The sequence below is a fragment of the Papilio xuthus genome, unplaced genomic scaffold (genome assembly GCF_000836235.2).
Source record: "Papilio xuthus unplaced genomic scaffold, Pxut_1.1 DF825752.1, whole genome shotgun sequence".
NCBI lineage: Eukaryota > Metazoa > Arthropoda > Insecta > Lepidoptera > Papilionidae > Papilio > Papilio xuthus.
The window spans coordinates 157625-178688 of NW_013532897.1; the positions used below are offsets into that span (position 1 = coordinate 157625).

The 21064-nt window shown below is 33.1% G+C and overlaps 1 protein-coding gene across 1 annotated transcript in view; it reads right to left on the reverse strand.

Moving 5' to 3' along the window:
- LOC106125884 (carboxypeptidase N subunit 2-like) overlaps window positions 1-21064 on the reverse strand; it is a 195490-nt gene that overhangs the window by 90885 nt on the left and 83541 nt on the right. Inside the window, exon 2 of the mRNA XM_013323292.1 lies at window positions 18650-18706. The gene's annotated coding sequence lies outside the window, so the exon portion shown is untranslated. The remainder of the gene's footprint in view (window positions 1-18649; window positions 18707-21064) is intronic.

The following is a 21064-nucleotide window of genomic DNA, read 5'->3' on the forward strand; positions in this document are numbered from 1 at the left end:
GCCAAAATTATTCTGTTTCTTTGAATTTGAATTCAGCTATGGTTATTTTTTGAGTAGAATTCTACTGGTTTTTAATCTTACTTGGAAAAACTTATATTTAGTTTTGCTATACTTGAGTAAATAATGTAAAAATATAGTTATGTATTCAAAACTACTGTGCATTTAGTTACGTCACAGCTACATCTGAATTTCTCGTGGGATTTATCGAAATAAGATGTACAGGTTGCTTTACAAGAAATATTATATACATTTTAACGTCAAATGCATCCTCAAATCTGGCGAGAAATATTTCATATCTGCGCATTTAAAATTTTTATCTACGTTTAAAATTATTTCCTAATATTTTTTTTTAAATACATTATTAATATTAATGATTGAGAAAAATAAAAGTGATACAGATATTTAATCAAGGTATAAAACTTGCAACAGAACAAAATATAAAACAAGGATTGCAGTGGAATAAGAAAAAAAAAGTTAATTTTACTTTTAATATTCATCAGGTGTCTGGAAGAAAGTTCAATTTGTCTACAATGCTATGAATACATTTAGATAGCGTTTGTAATATCTAATAAGATGGCTGAGATACCTTGTGTTAATGCAAATAACAAAGAAATTGCATTATACATTTACATGAAAACAGACATGACAAAACTAATTTCGTTAATCAACAAGCTAGCCTAGCAAGACATGTTTTTTTTATAATTTTATTTAAAAAACTTAGCAGATTTTTTTTGGAAATTCACTAATATTTCTTTTACCATTCCAAATAAGCTCTAAGCTTGTGCTAGGATATGGTTTACGACAATAGTCGAATGGCGGTATTCGAACCCCTGACCTCGTGATCGGAAATCCATACCCTTAACCATTAGGCTATTGACGCTTAAATTAGACATGGAATTTATTACAATTATTCAAAAATTAATTTTAATTCTGCTCATCATCATCAGCTAAATATACGTCCCCACTGAGGAGCTCGGAGCCTACCCTAAGTTAGGAGTGATTAGACCATAGTCAACCATCCTGGCACAGTGCTGGTTGATTGCCTTCACATATATCTTTGAATTTCTTCTCAGATATGTGAAGGTTGCACCTTAAGAATGTCCGATAAATGAACATTGGTAAATCATAAATAGAAACACGTTGGTATTTTGCTACTAGTTCTGCTCAACTTATAATAATTCTACAGCTTGTCTGTTTCCATAATTACTTATTCTAAGTCAAAAGTTATTATCTTGTTTATTGAATAAGCGTTTCTGTTAAATTATTCAGAAGACTCTGAAATCGAAATAGCACATTCCAATTGCAAATAACAAATGTCTCCCCGAAGAGAATAAATCGTAATATGGGATAATGAATCGTTACGAACCGTCCCTTGTTATTTGAACGCTTAGTTGAATAACTGTTATTCGAATCCATATTACTGATAGCTCAGACGACGATGAGCTATATTCTAGTCTTTTGCATTTCGAGCGATTTATTTTAATAAAAGTCGATTATTTCATCGCGTCCGCTGCGGGCCCGGATATTAAACCGTCTATCGGGCCGTAAATTAAAAATTCCGGAAACGGGTGTTATTCTTTTGTATTTATCGCATTAGGCCGCCTTTTAGGGAAGTTTCCGAACGTCCGGCGCAATTTGTTCATTAGCGAGTGTTGAAAGCATTCAAACGATTTAATTGCATTTCGAATAGCCAATGATTTTTCGTCCAGTAATAATATTAATTAATAAAATAATCCTATTATGGTTATTATTAAGCATTAAAGCGTGACATACCAATCTATTCATAGTATTGTAATTTAAAAACGACTAAACTATTCCATATTTTGATCAAACTTATGGCCAACGGAGTAACATTTATTATGCGACTTGATATTGTCAGCTTTAATTTAGTATTTTCAAATTGATATTTAATCTATAATTATTTGCAATGCCATAAAACAATTTGCTTGCACCGCGAGCCGCGAGCATGTCCGCCCCCCGCATCGCAGTGAGCGAATGCCACATTACAGCGGGGAAATGCAGACGGCACTCAAAATGGTCGGGGCGCGTCGGTCGCGGCACGAACTATGAAATTTTATGCATTACCCATCTCCCGCGGCTGCTGTCGGCTGTCTGCTGCATACCGGGGAGTGGGGACAGGGTTGACAACATTTAAAATTTTATTATAAAACGTAATACGTAATCAAAAATATCTCACATCGCGCTCGGAAGTAAACAAATTATGAGGATTTTAATTTGTTCAATAAAATTAGTAAGAATTCAGATGAAAATATTATTTATGGTAACTTATGAGTAACGAAAATTGTCAATAGTAGATTATTATAAATGTATTGAGCAGTAATATGATAATTTATGTTAAGATTCACTTAATACAGACCTTCATTTGTTTTCTGAAAATACCTTTGTCTTAGCAATATACTTAATTTAGCTTCTGTATTTCGCAGATTTACCAACCCTACCCGATACTGGATGTTAAAATAGAGTTTGCATTCGGAGACAAGCGGTTTCGACAAGCAACGGCGGAATGGTGTTATATTTGGGCCCGTTTCGGTGACAGCCAAAGTCGAATGGCTCTGTCGGGCCAGGGGATGTTTAACCTTATGATGGCCTGTGGGGGACGTGTCGCCCATTTTGTCATCTATTCGCCGCTGCGAAAATGAGTACGGCTTTTGTGTATTTGTTTTCGTTTCCCCAGATTTCAACAATAGTATAATATATATTTTTTAAATTACTTACAAACATAGTAATTTTTTTTATAACGTACTTTGTAAACTTTCAAATTAAATAATAAATATTAGAGCTTGTCAGTATTTTTTTAGATTAACTTTTCGCGGGAAAAGAAGACAAAGACGAAATATTTTTTTACACGTATTAATAAATAAACGAATCATTATGTGCTAATTAGTACATTGTACTAGTTGCCTATATATTTTATTACCAAAAATATATTGATATCGTACGACATATTGTTATATTGTAATATCATTCAACTTTATGTAAATATACAGTTACATATTGCTCAGACACAATATATTGAAGCCTTTTATATTCATATGACAGTTTAAATAATAACATTTTACGACTCAGATGGCCATATATTAAATGATTTTATACTAAAAAGTACATTCTGCAAATGATTCTGATAAGTTTATTTTGAATAAAGAGGGGTCTAAAGTTTAATGTGTCTAGACATCTAGATGCATCAGTTTACAGTTTTACTAATGTATTTAATTAATCAAATCATTGAATTAAATAGAGCCAAAGAGATCTCTTATTGTTTGCTTACTTATAAAAAGGAATGTTTAGATGGATGTTTGTTTGAAGGTATATACATAACGTTTGAATGGATCTAGCTAAAATTTGGCGTAGATGTAGAACATAGTGTGGAAGAACACGTAGGTTACTCATATTTTTTTTTTAATTTCACGGGGATAGAGTCGCGGCCGACAGCTAGTTATAGCATAACTTCTTCAGCATACTCAAAGGAAAGGAATATTAAAATTATATGCTTATGCTTTACAAAGTAATAAACGTCTTAGGATTTTATAAAATAAATTGCATTTTAATTGTTTTCAAAGACAAATCGTAATAACATGTAATGCTTTTAAAATCAAGCGTTCAAAGCTTTTCCCCCATCTCAAGTCCTCCTTTCAATTATTAATTCCATAACAAAATTTGACGGCATTATGGTGATGCGATGTAATAAAATAGACAGGGTAAGGGTCGATTTGCCCGCCTCCGCTGATATTGCGTCGCGTCGCTTCGAAAGTATTATTTTATTAAAAAATCATCGTAGCAGGTGAAAGACAACTAATCTCTACAGAAGATTCATAATAACTGAATGTCAATAACATAGAGATTTTTTCTCACCCGTTATATACATTCGTGGACTCTTTATTGATCAATTCAGTTGTTCGAATGAAATTATTTTCGCAATATAATTTCAAAGTCGTGTCGCGATTGTTACGAGAACGCTTCATTGTGTGCGAATAATATCAATATTTTTTATTTTATAATGGTCCCTTCTGATGTAAAGCGTTTTATCATCCCCGTGATGCTTTCAAAGACGATTTCACATTTCTTTATTCCTGAACGAACATTTCGCTAATGTTTTTACGGTTGCTAAGAGAGTAAATCGATCTTTAGCTCAAAAATTTGTAAACATTGATATTTTTGCTAAAAATCAATAACAAAGTAAACAAAATTGTTGAACAATAATGTATCAATGCAAATAATTGTAAATACCTATTCAAGACTAAATTTGGATGTCAGCCAAATAAAAAAAAGTTATTGTAGGAACCACCAAGTTGTTCCATTGCCTGCCAAATATGAATATTTTATCAGATTAAGAGCATACGAACGCACTAGGGAGCCCCCATACATTTCCTTACCAATACCAATGTAGCGTAAATTCGCATTCCACATACAAACTACACAAAACGCACAGTTTATGGTGTACCAGCCAACAGCTTAATATACGGTAAATTGTATCTAATGTCGCACGCATTGTGGGAACGGAGACTTGATTCACACGTTTATATAGCTCGCAATTCACACCTGTGCCCACAGAGCCGAGTCACGTGACATACTACGTTACCGCCATCTTGCGATGTACCTTCGATGGTCTGTGTTGGTCGTAGATATACTTAAAGTTATAGGTCATGTACAACACGAGGTTTGCGATGTTTTACTGCAATTAAATTAGAAGCATGTGACTCTAATTATTTAGATGGTTGTGATATTTTTAACGTTTGAACGGGGTCGTATAAAAGCAATAATAATAAGCTTATTATAAATGATGTGTTAATAGTAGAAATCATTGGTAAGTCACGTTTTAAATGTGTTGTAATATGAAAGAAATAATGTTGTTTTTTTTTAGGTTTTTATTGATTTATAACGACTCAGTGATTGTTAAATGTTTTTGATGATGTCAATAAAGACATGAAAAACTTTGTCTAAACACAGAGTTGTAAACAAAATTCACAGATACAAAATTCCAAATAGCAATTCCAATAGGAAGTACAAAAAAATATCCAGAATATAAACTATATGTAAAATTGCAACAATTCGGCCATACTGGTATCTAATCTCACTTTTAGTGGCAGAATCCGATTGGCGGAATAAAATATGACGACAAAACCTGCTGCGCAGTAACATTCCGCTCGATATCGATAACTCACGCCGCACGTCACTATAAATCAACTAGACCTTCACCGATAGTGATGCCCACGTCCACTAACTAGATACTCGATAAATATTCTAATCTTGCACGGTTCGTTTGCAATCCATAAAGTGAAAGGTAGGGTCCGGTGAACGTTTTTTTTAGACATGGTAATATATTTTTATCTAAGTAGATAAATTGTTGTTGATTTAATTCAGTAGATTTCTTGATAGCGACTATTTTTAGGTTGTCGTAATACAATTTCACTTTCCATGCTTCTTCTATTTAAGCCTACATGTTAAAAAGAAATCCATTCATAAATAATTTAATTCATTCCAAATTGGCAAGGATATGTTTTATATAAGGTATGACAGAAGTTAACATGATATAAATATTTCCCGAACCCCCAATAACATGGCCGAATAAAGTTGAAACATAAAATACAGAAAAGATAGACATGATGTTGCATGCATTGGAGAAGGGAAGTGACGAAGTTCGGCAATAAACGGAAAGCACCCACATAAATATGAAGCAACGGTTATAAAATGAAATACTCTCGCGCACAGCCAGTCTCGAAAGTGAATGTCTGTTTATGATAATGTTTTCTTCTACGACGGTACAGAAACGACTGTATATATTTTAATGGTGCATTGTAAAATATAGAAATATGAGCATTTTCGATATTTCCTTTCTATATGCTGATTTTATATTTGTTATTTGGTCTGGACGTAACATTTTTCGGATTCGCCCGCGGCGTATGGACGTCAAGCGCATCTTCGTTTCATTCAGAATACATGTTAAACTTACCTAGTCTACATTTCTATTTTATTACGAATTATCCTTTACAATTCTTTCTTGGAAATTTTCTTTTACTCAATCATTATCGTCATATCGTTTGATTACATGCAATGTAATTCTCTCATGTGGAACTGGATTTGCAAGATGTAATAAAACAAGTATGAGATCTTTGAAGTGTTACTTTGTGATATAATTAGCAACCTCTATGAATTACTCAAGACGTAAAACATCTAAATAATGACTATAAAGCACTCGACCTGCTGCGACAGATTGTTGTGAAATGTTCAAAATATATTTGGAAATATTAAGACAGTAGTTGGAGCAGTAGAATTTTTCGATTTTGATGCAAATGCGAGATAAAGCATCGTGTGACCTGATTTGAAGAACATCAAATGAAACTGGGTGACTGTTGCGATATATTGCAAATACGATTTTAATTGATACACCCTAGGTATGATATAATAACTCATCACAACAATTTGCTATGAATTTTCAAAATACTACAGCACTGTAATTGTAAGAAAAAGTTTATTCGTTCTCTTCATATGCTCAAATTTCATAAAGTTGCTTTAATTTGTGATTCGTGGTAATATAATTCTTTGGAAAATGCGTTATGAAAACCTAAAAGAATAAACGATTTTTACTCTTATTTCTACGTCTTCTACGAAACATATAGGATTACCATTTCATTATATTATCTCAAAATTGTGTATAGAACAATAATATACTGCAATACAGAATGTTTTTTGATTAGTCAGTTCAAAAATGAAAAGTTAACGAGCTCTTAACTTTATGAGTAATCGCAAGGAACAACCAACATACACAAAATTTGTTATATTTTTTTGTAAAAGCGTCCAATTATTGATATTTCATTTTATCTTCGAAATAACAGGAATTTGAAGAGAAACAGCAGAGGATCAAACATTTGTAATATTTGGCGAAATTCCCAGTTGTGAATACAATACATACAAATGACACAGCTCGAAGAATTATGCAAATGTACGACAACTACTCGACACAATAATTATTTTCATGTTTATTCAGGACTTGATACTAGTAAAATGACGACAACTATATCTTTATCAAGATATCGTTAACCGATATCATTATGAATGTAATTGTAATCAATGTTGGTTTGAACGAAACGTTTGTCACTAATATCACTTCGAATATACGAAAGGCAGGAATCACAAAAATGAAAAAAATCTTATGTACTGCAAAAATGTGAACTTTTCTTGGACCTGTATAAAATTTTCAAATCGCAGTCAAACCTTTAAAAATCTAAATTATATCTAATTCTACTCATGCATCTAATATATAAATAGTTATAGCATTAGTAAGATTACGTGCGAATTATATTGAACTGACATTTTAAAATATGGAAGCTTCTCTGAATTGCCTCAGTACAAACGTTGTGAGCTAAGCATTATCGCGATTAAACTACGATTGATTTACATTCATAGTTTGCGAGAGAGGGATAAGTTTGTGGTAAACACAATCAAATTAAATTCAGAACTCCGCTTTGGGCAAGAATAACAATCCGCTAAGAATGCTCCAGACTTGATACTTGCCAACTCCTTGCTTAACGGAAAAGTCAATTTGCTATCCAATAATATGAAATTCTCGTTTTACAAGAACTTTGTATTTTAATTAGAGCTATATTTCCAGATTTCCTTCTAAAATTAAAACAGATTACAAAATGCAGACAAGGTTATTAAAGGCTTCTAATAAATAACAAAATTAAATACATTTTCTAGTTTATGTCATTACAAATCTCAAATAATAAATACGAATAATTTTCTTTGAAATATAGCTTGTTTTAATGAGCTGCTTTGAGACTTAACGAGCGATTTCAGATATCTATGTGGGGCATCGTGAACTTTCCAGTTATGAAACGAAACAGCGACGTTAAATTTATAACGACTAAATTACAAAAGCACGACACAAATTATGTTATTCTGCAAATATAAAATACGAAGGTATAATATAAAAATTACAGACAGATGGAACTGAATATAAACGATGGACTTATTTGTACTAAACAATGGTTTAATAATTAGTAATTCATTCATTTACGATTAGAATCTCCAAGACCTGTGACTCATATCAAACAAGGTCGTTAAATCAAATTAAAGCAGTGAAAAACAACAGTCTCTAGTCAAAATGAGAAATCAACTAAAGGTAAGGTAAACTAACAATAAAGCATTTTTGAGCAAGCATACAGCTTTTATCAATAAGTGAAGAAGTCTCGGGACCACGATATCTCGAATATTAAAAACATGAAAAATTGGAGTCAAGCCAGTACCGTACGTCGCGTATTCCATACGTACAGACTTTTATAGTTTTTACGGAATTGCAAGAGTAATTTAATACGGTCCCGACGGAACGTGCCTAACAATGTGCATTTGTTCGTGGACAATATTTCAGTTGATCGGGACTTTGCAATTGTCGTCGCTCGGCATGACTACGTGAAATACTTTATGTCCTTTTCATTATTATCTAGTTATTTTATTCGTGGATTCTTGCAGATAATTTATTGTTTATTGGTCAACTGTGAATTTTAAAATTATTTCAACAATGTGGTAGAGAACATTAAATTCCTGGCTTCGTTTATTTGATACTAGATGTCGCCCGCGACTCCGTCCGCGCGAATAAAAAAAAACTTAATTAGTGTAGCCCACCCATCCATCCATCCACATCACATCCATCGAAACATTCGCAAAGCACCTCTTCAAGGCATTCGAAAAAAAAAAAAGAATAAATAGTATCCTATGTCCTTCCCCTGACTCTAAGATAACACCTCACCAATTTTCAGCCATATAGGTAAAGCCGTTCTTGAATTATAAATAGTGTAACTAACACGACTTTCTTTTTTATATAAATAGATTCCGACTCTTCGTTGATCTCTTTTACTTTTTAGATTACTTTCTTGCGGTTGTAAATGGTAATAAAACTTTACCTTAGTTATCTTCATCTGTTTGTTAATAAAATAAAACTCTATCACTATTTTGTAAATAAAAATAAAGTTTTGTTTGAAATGATCTATTTAGAGGCAGGCTGTGTAAGTGAGCTATTGATTTTATTGGGGCGGTGTTTCGGGATCCTCTGCGGCTAATGGGCCAATAAGCCAATTGCATTTGGATTTCGCTGTCGCCGGCGATGCTACACGGTTTAGGTCGTGACAAAATCGCTTGTTCAATTATTTTTTTCATATTTATCTTTTATGAATTTGTTTTTCTTCGTTGTTATTTTAAGTTATGTAGATTTGGCACATTCAATAATTGAATAATTGGAAGTTTTACTTTTTATTTTCGAAAGTAATGGATTAAAAATGACGACATAAGAAACTACGCTCCTAAAATCATGACGAAAATAGTGCTGATGTTATTCACGGTATATCTTTGAAAGAACATCTTTATAACATCGTATTTACTTATAAGGAAATTCATAGATAAATGCACGACAAGTATGAATATTACGTTATAATTTCCATACATGGTGGATGCATGTTAACGCAAATGATGTTGTAGGGAATAACATTCCTTAGGCATAAAACGTTCCGAGCGACCATTATCAAGGTTGTACACTCACCAACACAAATCTGTACACTTTTACCAAGTTACAGTCCTTATGCGACGACGATAAGGTTTAAAAGTTTTTGTCGTTGCACTTGTGTAAGCGAGTGTACGATGCAAAAACTTAGTTCGAACAAGGGGCGCACGTCACTGCAGACTTAATCGTGCCATCGGTGCAATAATCGCATTTACAGCGTTTTTTGTGTTATCGCATAACGTTTATAACCGATGTTCTGTGCAATAAAAAGTAAAGTTTTCATCGTTTACTTAAGGATTTAAGTTGTTTGAATTTGCAATCGAAAAAAACACTTTTTATTACGTGCTCCTGTTACATTATTTTATGAATCTAGACAATAAGAATTTCGACGAAATATTATAAATACAATTTTGTACAATTTAATAGTCAAACGAGACAAGTGTGTATATACGGACTTCGCTCTATTAGAAGCAAAATTAAAAAAAAAATCAGATCAGAAAAAGAACACAAGAAAAAAAAATGATACTAGTATTAAATAACTGATTTCATACACAAAAAGGTCTTTAAAATTTCACGTTATAATGCGTTTATTTCATTTTATTACAAAAAAGTGAAAAAAAGACACGTAAAATTTAACAATATTATGAAATGGAAATGTCATTTCCGTTGCGAGTGAGGAAATAAATTGGACGCATCGCCATTATCCCAGCGCCCGCTTTATTATTCACACACTCCATAAACAGATTACTCGTAAATATAAATCACATTGTAATATGTTTGTAAATTTTCAAATATACATTCATAAAATCCAATAATTAAACTCAACATTAACACAATAATATTAATAAGCAGAATGAAGCGATATTATTAGGTTCTCATATACATTTATTTATCATATTTCTAATATAATACATTTCATATCCAAAAAAAAAATATACAAAACATATTATATTAAAAACAGAACACCACCGACTGCGGAATCCCATGACTCAAACAACCAGTGGTCAGGGCTGCAGAGACAGGAACCTTCTCACAATGCGCGCGGTTTCTAGGATAACTGCCTTTTGTATCGGGCCCTTAATCCAACTGTGTAGCGAGAGCTTCTTGAGATGTTGGTCGAAGCTCTTCGCTCTTTATTACGTTTATTTTTTTTATATTTACAGCTTTATATTAAATTAATAAAAACCCTTGTTATTTATACGATATTTACACTTATGTTCTTATAGAGTTAAGCAATTAATCTATATCATCTATTTGAAGCGCCAATAGCCTAATGGTTAAGGGTACGGATATCCGATCATGAGGTCGGGGGTTCGAATCCCGCCATTCGACTATAGTCGTAAAACATATCCTAGTACAAGCATAGAGCTTAATTGGAATGGTATAAGAAATAATAGTAAATTTATAAAAATCTGCTAGTATTTAAAAAAAAAGTCTGTAATTATAATTTGGTAATTTTATAAATTAAGAAAGGGCTTTAAATAATTCTAAATAAATACTTTAATTCTAGTAAGTCAAATAAAATAAATGAAAAATACAATGCAAATCTGTTATCTTATATTATTTTTGAGAATAATGGAGCTAAAAATTATCCAAGTTTTGTATTAAGGCCGCCATTAGAGCACTCGTATCCTGCTTGAAACAATATGTAAGCAAGTCCTAGTTTCGGAAAATTTTGCTGCGAAAAACTTTTCCCCGCTTAAGTTTTCAACCCAATTGCGCTGAAATACCGCGTTCTAAAGTACTGTTTGAAGCGTCAGCAAATTTAAGATACGAAATAAGAAAAGATCTCATATGTTTGATATAAAGTTACTACCAATGATTCATCGTATTCATATTTTATAAAAATAGTTTTTAGAATATAGAATATTTAACATCTTTTTAATTTCTATCTGGGTGTGGTAAGTTTTAAAATTCATGTTCCAATCTTCTAGTTGATTTTTGCAACACATTGATAATATTCCTGCGGGGAAAGAACGTAGCGGCTTGCATTTGATGTGCCGATTGCAACTGACACGCGACAATCATGTGTCTTATCCAAAATTATTGTTAGTTTTATACATTTTTGAATTCCGTTACGGAATCGCTTCGAAGCGAATGCACTTTGTACAGCCCCGCTGACAAGTCGGTTTATCAAATGTAAGCCGATACGTTTAGGAGGATATTTCTGGGACATGTTCTTAATAGGCTAATCACCCTGTATGATCGTATTCTTGGTAATTTTGTAGCGGGTGACTGATTAAACTGCGAGTTATACTATCGGTTGAATCGATTCGCGCGGAACTGGGTCGCTCACATCCGTGACGACTGGCTTAAGCCAAATTAAATTGTTATGTAAGACAAATTTTGAGACTACTAGTTTTTTGTTAGTTTTATGAATTTTATTTAGAACTGTTCGTCGGGAAATATCCATGTTGGTGGCTTAAATGCGTATAAAATTCATTATTCATTTGCATATCTTAATAATATCATAAATGCGAATCTTTAGTTGAATTGATGAATATTTGTTTGAAGGTATCTACGGAACGGATGGATTTTGATAAATTAGCACACGTATATAACATATAGGCTACTTATTAAGTTTGTTTTAAATTCCACACGGACGAAGTCGCAGCGACAGCTAGTAGCCACATAAAAAAGAAGTTTTATTTTTTAATTTATATGTCTTTGCAATAAAGGAATATAAACGACGATAAAGACGATTTTTAAGGCTTAGTACAAATGCATTTTGCCAGTAAGAGAATACATTCACATTGTTTAATTATACTTGATTGTTTGCCAAGCAAGTATGGAGATTGAAATTTCATATTCAATTTATGAATGCAATTTGATCACCGCCACGAAGAGGAATTAATTTCTCATAAGCGTTTATTAATTATTGGCTCTTCCAATTCTAACATTCGTACGAATTCCTAAGCACTATAACTTTGTTACGCTTCCAATATATTCATTAGAATTACATTCTAAAACTACTTGAAATATATATTAAAAATTTAAATACATTAAGAGTGGTAGAAACTGAATATTCATTGCCATAAAGGCAGTTCGGCGAGACACCACAACCTTATAGAAGACAGGCGTGAAGTAGAGTTTTCGACATCTGTTATCTGGCCAGTGCCTTAAATCTAATATTATTTTTTTGTTGAGTCCTTTTAAAAGTTTTATAATTAATGTGTATGTATGCGAAGAAGTATGAACTTAAAAGAAGCGAGAGAAGTGTGTCAGGACCGCGCCAAATATAGGTCCTCGGTCTCTGTCTACCCCTCAGTGTTATGGGTGTTAGTTGTTTAGTATAAATAATATTCAACAAGAGTATAAAATGCATATAAAAGCCGCGATCCAGTAAACGTAGCATTTTATAAGAAATGTAACAGGTGAAATGAGAAAGCTGGCAAGACAATATCTTTCTGTGCTATCATTATTGAGCAATTCCGATATCCAGACCGCTGTTTATGAGTGAAAGGCGAACGGAACCGGCTGTGAGTATTAGTTAAATTACAGTAATAACTCCGCAGTTCACGTATATGTAATAATGGGTCATTTTCCCTTTAGGTATATACGATTAATAAGGTTTTAATGATTTTAACATGGTTTAATAAAGATATAATGTAGAACATGTTTGCAACTGTTTCTTTTCCCACGCTTACTATCAAATTAATAGTTGTCTTAATGTTGTGGTGTCTGGAAGTTCTAGACTTAATTGAATACAGTTGAACCGGGATAATCTAGAATTCAAGTGACCGCGATATTTTTTTTGGTTATGGAAGTCTGCCTGTCTTATCTGAGTTTGTCGCTTATAAAGGTACTATAGGACCGGACAATATGTCTCGCTCATAGAAGTTTTTTTTTATATCAGTCGGGGGCAAATGAGCAGAGGGAACACCGAGGTGTTCAACGACGCCCATGGACATCAGTAATACCAGAAGAACCGCACATGCGTTGCCGGCCTTTGAGATGGTGATACGCTCGCTTCTTGAAGGACCCTAAGTCGTAGCGGTTTGGAAATACCGCCGACGATAGACCATTCCATAACGCTGCTGTGCGAAGCGGGAAGTTTCGCGCAAACCGCACGGTTGTGGATTGCCAGCCATCGAGATGGTGTGGATGGAACTTGGCGGTCTGTCGTGTCGTCCGATGACGGAACTCGGCAGGAGGAATCGTTCCAAACAATTCTTCAGCACCGTCGTATATGCGGTAGAAAATGCAGAGGGAACTAACGTCTCTCCGCAGCGCCAGAGTGTCGAGCCGATCAGTTTCTCCCTTATCCAAGTTGCTAAAAAAATAACTAAATTTATGATTTATTATAAGCACTTAAACTTAGCTCATTGTAATTTCGGAATCATCACGTAAATTTGCAAAACCCTAAAACTAAATTGACAACATCAATGCCACTTTAAACAATAATGGTCTTAAACACGTAAAGGTTAAAGTTCACTTCCATTCGAACCTTTAAAATGCTACGTATTTGGTGAATAAATGTATTACAATTTACGGAATAATAAAAGTAATAAACATAAATAATATAAATAATTTCGTTCAAGTATAATATCAAACCATGATTCGAGTTAAAACAAAGACTAACAAAGAAGTAATATAATTTATTTTTACCAAACAAATACTTGTTGAATGTAATATTTACAAGTACAACAAAGTTGAATTATGTGTTTCCAATTGTATATACAAGCAAGCAATAAATTTCTATATATAAATGTATAAAAATCAAATTGCTGTTCGTTAGTCTCGCTAAGATTCGAGAAGGCAAGAAGATTAATCTTATCTTAGTCTTGAAATGTTCGTGAAGGTCTAGGGAAGGTTTTAAAGGTAAAACAAATTCGAATATTTGCCGGGAACTAATTAAGTTTTTTTTTCATTCCACGCAGACGTAGTCGTGGGCTACAGTTAGTTCTTTTTATAAAGATGTATACTTTGTAGAAGACTGTTATATTTGTTTAGATTTATATTTCCCGTATTGTGAATATATTTTCATTACCCTATATGTATGATGTATGACCAGAGTACGTAAATGCTTGGACCCTTAGTACAGTAAATCTTATTAAGATGACAACAATCGAAATAAGGCCAAGAATGGGTGATTAAACATGATTTAGAACCAAACTGTTATAAAATAACCTTTTATATCTTGCCAAATTGATCTTTAGCCTTATTTTTTTTGCTTGTCTACATTTTAGTTAATTGTTGAACCCTTGTCGGCACAGTATGTACTACTCCTCCATACATCTCTATTAGCCGTCATATCCGAATCTACCCCTATCTTACGCATATCCTATTTCACATAATCCATCCATACTTTCTTTGGTCTTACTCTACCTTTGTAGCCATCCACATTCAATCTTTACTATTATCTCAATTACATCGATGAATCTTATGGTTTTATTTAGGCTTAGTCACAGATATATAAGGTAAGAAAAGTTGGTACGCATTTATTTATTTTATCCTCTCGCAAAAAACATTTGTTGTTTTTCGCAATCCTTTATTATCACGATATTTAAGATCAATCAGATTAGACAATTTAATTGTTAAATCAATGATATAACGCAACAGTAAACACGACTTTTTCATTATGATCAAAAATCGTGAACAATTATAATAGAATGATAAACAATTTAATTTGTGATCTGTTTGAATCTAAGTCTTTATTAAAAGCGGTAAAGTTCTTGCTGTTTCAGATTAATGAGCGCGCGTACGATTTGCGTTATCGTTATTATTGGAGAATAGGGATGGGGCAGATAATATCGAGTCTGCGGTTATCGACGAAATTTATCGATGGGAAGGAACGCTTCGTTAATTCTGGTCGAGCTGTAAAATTATATAAAATGAAGCATTATGTCCGGAATGGAATTTTCGCGTTTAATAGGTGCTGTGGAATTGAGCGTTTATTTTAAACGATTCGGTTTTCACTGATTTATTGAAATGTTGATTTTCAACTTTAAATATTCATATTATTTTATGCTAGCATTTTTATGTATATTTGAAATTTGTTTGGTTTTAGACAACTATGATTACAGTGAGTTGTCAACAAAAGAAATTGAGTTGCGAAAAATTAAAATTGTTTAAAAATGCTTAAAATATTCTAATAACTTTATCACACCTTAATACAAATGTCTTTTTCATATCTAAAATTTTTCGTGACTTAATTTCTACCGAACTTAACTAATTATTGAGTTTATACTGTAAATATTATGTGTTATTTCTGTACAAAGTAAGCTTCTAAAGGCAGTCGCCGTATTAAATACAAGGATAAACAATTTGACGTTCCGACATCTGCAAACAGAGAGCAAGTTGACGCCTAAGTATAATATTTATTCGATTAATAGAACGATATGTCAACACACGCTCGATATCGATGCGTGGGAATTTCTTATACGTGTACTACACTAGAAATTCCTCGTGACTTTGCTATGAAGGTTAAAAAACTTAAAATTATTTTTAAATATCTCTTACTTATATTTCTTATTACTTCTTTCTTACTTATATTTGTTATTTAAATATATAACAATCTTTTAGTTAATTTCACGCGTTGGATTGGAAGATGGAAAATAATTGAAGAACATAAAATCTAATAATTCAAAATTATATTTTAGCACTACTTGTTATGCCTACGCCTTCTAATTAGTATTCAAAAACATGCTATAAATACATCAAACGTGTAAAACCTAAAAGGCAAATAAAATGAACATTACAGCCGTCCATTTAGCGACAACTCAAGAAGGTATGGAGAACAATAAGCCAAACAAAACATCAGAGGACTGAGTAGACTCGACAGCGCCGCAGCGATTGAATTTCAAATTAAAATTTCAGTTCATGAAATATTAACACGATAAAGCTGCGGTCACACTGGGAGATATTCAAATGGAATGCAGCGCGAGTGTGCCCAGCCGTGTGTTATGCTAAGCTAGGACTAGGCTAAAGACACTTATAAGCTTAAGTATGTAACGGATTGTATTATGTATTGTAACGTGAATAAAATTTTAATTAATTACTTCACACCTTTGATTGTTGGGTATCAAACTTGAGTCAAGACAATCTTTCAAATATTATACGTTTGGACGGATGGATGGATGGATGGATGTTTGTTTGAAGATATCTCCAAAACGCCTGTATAGATCTCGCTGAACTTTGGCATAGATGTAGAACATAGTCTGAAAGAACACATAGGCTATTAAAGCTTTTTTTAATTCCGCGCGGATGGAGTCGCGGGCTACAGCTAGTATATTTACAGAAACATTAAATGTAATCACTCCATGTATTCTAATCGTACCTTTAGAGACAATTTGGTCTCCTTAAAGTGAAAATATAAAACGCTTCATGCTTCTTAATTATCGAAATACAAATTAGCTGAATATATGCTAGGGTTATGCACAGGTTTAACATATTCGATGCATTTCCAATGTAACCTGACTGTTCCGGTATTTTTAATGTTTAACAAAGATTAGCCAGATTGCACATTCATACAATGTATTATACATACTATGTTTAAAGGTAAGATCTTCTGATAAGATTGTATTAAATTGTTTAACATAAATAACTCATATAAGTTACATAAAATAATCATTCGTTTACATCTTAACATCTGTTGAACAAGTTACAACTACGTGCAACACAAAAGAACTCAATTAAAAGCTCAGAAGTTGTAAACAAAAAGCTTAATCTCTCAATCGGATTCAAGTCGCGCGTCGTGCAACGCGTGTTGCAAGTTGAATGCGCAGGCGCATGCCATTAGCACCGCCCGTGGCCGCGACCAATGCGATGAGGTACCGCAAGAACACGTACATATTTACATAAAACTTTAATGTAGTAACATATCTTTATTTTGATGCATTCCTCACAGCGGGAAAACTTTTTTATTTTCAAACACACCCTACTTAAGGACTGAATAACTTATAAAAAGTAATTTCAGTAAATTACTGACTCAAGATTATTGTTATAAAAACACTCAACCAAAATATTTTCCATTTAACATTTTAACCTTTAACATTACTAACTGTGGGTTTCTGACACAATAATCTCTGTACAAAACATATCGTCATCGATATCATTATTTTTTGACAACACAGATATAATGATATGTTTTGAATGTAGATTTTGTAATAAACTTATATAAAAACGGCTAAACACTCACGTATATTTGTCCGGTGTCGGCACCGACTAGTTTCGAGCCCATAGAGGGCCATCATCAGGGTGAGTGGGACTGGTATTATTTCGCGGACGCGGCCCGACGCTTACTCAAGGAGAGCAGATTTTGTACTCGGAAACCCAGGGTAAGTAGACTAAATTTTATTAAATAAATGTAAAATGAATGAATATAAAAATGTATAAAAATATCAAATATATATATTTTTTACCTATAAAAAATCTGTTACAACTGTATTTTGTGTTGACATTACTCATATTATATAAATGGAGAAAGAAATATTTAGGACAGTATTGTTTTCACAAACCACTAAGCATGTCTGTATTTATTTCGCCATCCTCAATATTCGAGTTCGTTATTTTTTCAAACAAGTGTGTATATTTTTATTTTTAACAAAACGAACGTTCAGTAGACACCGTATATTCAATGTATATCAATGGAGCTGAATAAATGTGGTATCGCATTATGCGAAGTGTTCTTAGAAGGGATTTCGTATCATTCAATGGACCTTTTCGATTTTAAGTCCGACCGTCCTCGTTTTATCTATGTTGCCTTCAGAATAAACATGTTTAAATACATTTCTTACTGGAATTTAAACGTTTCTTTACTAAGATTCAATTACATGCGATTGGATAAAAAACTCTTTACACATATTTAAGGCTTATTTCTTTTTAATTTTTTGTGTAGCTGTCGCCCGCGACCACATTCGTGCGGAATTAAAAAAAAACTTAATTAGTAGCCTATGTGTTCTTCCAGGCTATGTTCTACATTTATGCCAAATTTCAGCGAAATCCATGAAACCGTTCTGGAGATATCTTCAAAGAAATATCCATTAATCCATCCAAGCACTCGCATTTATAATATAAATAAGATAGTAAGATTACATTTTAATTTCGCATTCATAATCAGAATTAAAAAGTTGTATTTAAATTGAAATTGGAAAATTGAAATAACATTTTAATTTAAATGTAGTAAACTGAACTTACCTCATATAGCCATTAGCTCCGAGTCTCATATAACATAGACTATTAATTTGTAAAGATCTGTAACAATTTAAAAATAGAACATTAATAAATAAATCACATTGTGTGGAAAATTACGCGTCAAATTATTCACATTATTTAAATGGTTAATTATTAAATAAAATAAATATATTCATGCATCGTGCATTGTTTCGCGTAGATTAGTCTAGGAGTCAGTAACGCGCAGTCATTCTTTTATATTGAATACTTTATTTCGCTCCGACGCTAATGAGATCCAGCACCGGCTAACCCTTTCGATGGGGTGGCGTGCCGTTTGTAAATTATGAAGTCAGTGTGAAAATTATGCCCGTACACTCAGCAGTGCAGTTAATTACATCTGTTCCTATGTAACATACCATCTACAACTTTATGCTTATAACTTTAAGGGCGGATTCCGTTTAACAAGTCGCCAGATGGTGCGATAAGCTACATCGGTGATTTCATGCAAGCATAAATAATGTAGTGAGCTATTCTATTTAATTATTTAATGAAATTGGACTCCTGTATCATCGTAAACCAGTGCGTGGTGTCCCTCGGTTAATATTCTCTTTGTAACTGCGCCTGCGGCTACGTAATTTGTTCGGTCAACAAAATTAATTTAAACCAAAGTTGGGCGGTTAGTTGTGAGGCCGATTTTTTTTTTAAATTAAAACATACTGTTATAAGATAATTAAAAACTAGACAGCCAATTATTACTGTTTATATTAATAATAAAAACGAATAATTATTAATAAACGCACCGCTAATCATTTATTTAAATTGTTTCGGCAGCTACCAACAAATAAACACAAATATTAAAATACTAAAAACAAAAAGAGAAGCGGGAAAATATATAAACTATTTGGTAAACAAAGAGCAGCGGACATTATCGGGGTCAGAGGGCTCACCGCACATTCTTGTCAAGTGTATTAAGTTTCGTTTCGCACGCGAAGGGCCGGACCTTTAGCCTGAGGTTTTAATAAACTTCGCCTGACCTACCGGAGTTTGGGTGTCAATCGGGAAAATTATGGGATAGCCAATGTCACTTATAAATAGTATTTCCTAAACTTCTGGAAATATTTTTACACTTTTCAAAATTTTACAAATGCTTATATTTTTTTCCTCCCTTTATTTGAAGTGGTCATGGGGGTTAGATAAGTGCATCCGCTACGAAGTTATTCCATAAGGAAGTTCAAAAATCTATAGAACTGACAATAACTTTCGATAAGTCACGTGATTATCGCGCGTCAGTTTTATACAATTTTGAAGTTCGCTATAGAATCGTTTCGTAGCGAATGCACTTTGTCTAACCTCTCTGGTTAGGTAAGGTTAGAAAAGATATAGCTTACAGCATAAGTCTGGTGCGGAATTTAAGCAAAATAAATACGCAAAATAATACAAATGCGTTTTCTTTACAAAACATATACGAGTTGGAGGGAGCTAAATATTTTCTCGTTACCGATAAGCTAACGTGAGTCAGAGCGTAAGACTCAAAAGCTTGGCTGAGTTAGATAACGTTCACACTGCAGACCTGAATTGTATAGCTCGCACGCCGTGTAATGGTTTATGTATAAACATAAATTGTACTGTACAACGCCAGATCGTGTGGCGAGTACTTTACTTTCAGAAAACGTTGATGTCGAACTTTGCTATGGTAGTATACATGTTACAGTTTTTTCTTTACAAAATTGTTCTGAGATGATTTATTTTTTTTATTTTTAGGGGGCAAACGAGCAGCGGAAACAACGAGGTGTTCATCGACGCCCAAGGACTACAAGACTAGAGGAACGGCAGATAAGTTGCCGGCTATTGATAAGGTGATGAGAGTTAAAATCACTGTAAATTAACATTTAAGTAATTTGCTTTGTAAAAATGTGTAGTATTTTTTGTAACCATTCATTTGTTGTCATTGAAAATTTTTTTTAAGTGAACAATTGGTAATATCGATCTTATTCTCTTTACAATCTTGAGTTTCCGTTAGCTGTCAATACGTCAGCAATTGAACATTGTTTACCCCACTTTGGAATAAATAGTTAAATGAACAGCGACAGGCGTCAAGCAGGCCGTAGTCGTCGATTCGTTCAGCATTCTAGGTCAGCAACGGGTGTTGAAGTACACAGAGTAGCCACTCTCAGCAGGCCAACTAGTCGGGAGAGTATTAATTACACAGCTTGTGCGAAGTAGAACGCGTGTAGGCCTCAAGCGGATTTAGGTTAATGAAAAAAAATTTATATTGCGCAACATTTTTTTCTCTACTCCGCTTCAACTATTGTAAGCAACTGCTCTGTGATTGATTTGTAGTCAACTCTTTGACTTAGTTGTTACAATAATACAACTATTATTGAAAATAGTACAAATAATAAATTGAACCTGCGAAGCGTTTTAAGAAATGTTTTTCTA